General features: G+C 35.8%; 1 long non-coding RNA gene across 1 annotated transcript; it reads left to right on the top strand.

Annotated features, from left to right (window-relative positions):
- The first annotated feature begins 1,330 nt into the window (after nucleotides 1-1,330).
- On the top strand, nucleotides 1,331-1,850 carry LOC107655361 (uncharacterized). The gene is made up of 3 exons (XR_001630429.1): nucleotides 1,331-1,468; nucleotides 1,549-1,649; nucleotides 1,764-1,850. It is a non-coding gene; the product is annotated as an uncharacterized LOC107655361 (long non-coding RNA).
- Nucleotides 1,851-2,423: the final 573 nt, after the last annotated feature.

A 2,423-nucleotide genomic window follows, 5' to 3' on the forward strand; every position in this document is an offset into this window, starting at 1 on the left:
TATCTTTACATCACTTGCTCACCAGTGGTTCCTCTGCAGTGAATGGGTGCCGTCAGAATGAGAGTCCAAACAGCTGATAAAAACAACACAATAATCCACAAGTAATCCACACCACTCCAGTCCATCAGTTAATGTCTTGTGAAACAAAAACTGCATGTTTGACATCAAGACGTTTTTAACTTCAGAATGTTTTTTTTCCTACTATGGAAGTCAATGGCAACCACCAACTGTTTGATTACCAGCAATCTTCAAAATATCTTCTTTTATGTTCAACATAAGAAAGCGACTCATACAGGTTTGGAACGACATGAGGGTGAGTAAATGATGACAGAATTTTCATTTTTGGGTGAACTATCCCTTTAAAGTTGAAACACTTTAATGATGGATTTGTTTATTACAAACACAGCTTTTCGCTTTAAAAGATGTTAATTGATCGATTGGATTCATGTATTTATCAGCTGTTTGGGCTCTCATTCTGACGGCACCCATTTACTGCAGGGGCTCCATTGGTGAGCAAGAGATGTAATTATACATTTCTCTAAACCTGTTTCCATGAATAAACAAACTCATCTACATCTTGAATGGCCATTTGAATTTTTGGGTGAACTGTTCCTTTAAAAACATCTGTCAGGTATGGTTTGTGAGTGTGACTTCCTTTCAGTGGTCGGTAGAAAACTGCCCTCTTCTGAGTTTCAAAGCTCTGAATTACAGTTCCATCTTAAAGCCTTTTTGAAAGCAACCAGATTTCTTCATCTCGATGTATTTTAAATGGGGAAATGACATAAAGATCATCCAGCATCTTATCTGTAAGTATTTTATCGAGTAACTTAATTTATTGTTGAACAATACTATGCTTCTTAAGAATCCTATTTTTGTTCTATGCGTTTTATATAATTTTTGTTTTATCTTGCAGGTCTACTAGTATGGTGTCAAGCTGTAGAAACATTAACAGAACTAACAAATTTGGGACAAAATGTGTCCATAAACTGTGATCTTGAAGAAAAAGAGATTTATTGGATGCTACTGAAACTACCAAATCGTCCAGTTATGATATTGCGGTTATTCTCAACTTCACCAACTCCTTTTTACTACGATGCAAGTTTCAGACCCAAATATTCTGTGCACCCTAAACATCATCTATTTATAAAAAATGTCACTCTTGATGAGTTAGGCGTTTATTACTGCATGACCACAGAGGCACCTCCAAAATTCAGCAACGGCACAAGACTTCACATCATTGGTGAGTGAGCATTCAGTGATCAGGCCATATGGATATTCAGTGCTTTCAATGTAGGGCTGTTTTTTATAGAACCAACGAAACTACCTGAGTGCCAGAATCACACTGTGGTGGAGTATATTGAGCAGAATCATACGGTGGTGAATTTTACTGACCAAATTCAGAGACCTTGGATGATTATTGTTATCTTATCTGGTCTGATGCATGGTGTTCTGGTCTGTGTGGTCATTGGTAAGTTCTGTTATATTATATATAATTTAAATGAATTTAATCTATCTGTAAAATATGACAATGATTCTCTTCTCTTACAGGTGTATGTTGCTACTCTGGAGAAAAAATAAAAAGACAAGAAGAAGATTTAGAGGGGACTCAGTTTATGCCTCTGGAACTACTTCAAGAGCCAAATGCAATGGTAAATTATGCAATAATCATATCTTATTTATTACTTTAAAGATTACTTTTACTCTTTATCATAAACCAGATAGAGATGCATAACATACATTTGTAAATGCTATTGCTCTTTCAGTATACTGAGGTGGTCTTTTCCTTGACGTGTGAAGAATTTCTCCTGCAGCCCAAATCATAAACAGAAAAGCTTGTTCCTGACCTTATACCAGCAGGTTGCTTATACTTTTGTTTTAAATATAAAATTTCATAACATATGCTTACTTGCTTAATGAATAAACATAGACATCACAAACTTTTCTCTCTTTTATAATTACCAATGCAATCATCTGCCTACTAGATGATGGCTAGCCAAATGCTTCTTTGTAGATCAAACGTAGGCAGTGTGGTTGGCCTTGGGCTTTCCACACATGGTCACCTGATCACCAGTGAACTGCAAAGCCAGGTGGTTTAACCTTTAACAGTATGAAGCTTTTTTTGTTTTGTAGATATATACAGAGGCAGACAAAGTACTCAACTCCATTACTTGAGTGAAAGTACAGATGCTGCTGGTCAAATATTACTCCATTACAACTAAAGACAGATTTTTAATGTTAAAAACCTATGGGGAAAAAAATAAAAAATAAATTAAAAAAATGACCACCCCGACCCACCCCCACAAAATCAGGATGGTAGTTATCTCACATAGCTCTGACATTTCCATGTGGCCATTCATCCACATTTGAACAGAGTGGAGAGTGAAATCCTGTAAATACAGAGTGATAAGGAAGAAAAAAAAAAA

Source organism: Sinocyclocheilus anshuiensis, unplaced genomic scaffold (assembly GCF_001515605.1).
Source record: "Sinocyclocheilus anshuiensis isolate Anshui unplaced genomic scaffold, SAMN03320099.WGS_v1.1 scaffold880, whole genome shotgun sequence".
NCBI classification, from domain to species: Eukaryota; Metazoa; Chordata; class Actinopteri; order Cypriniformes; family Cyprinidae; genus Sinocyclocheilus; species Sinocyclocheilus anshuiensis.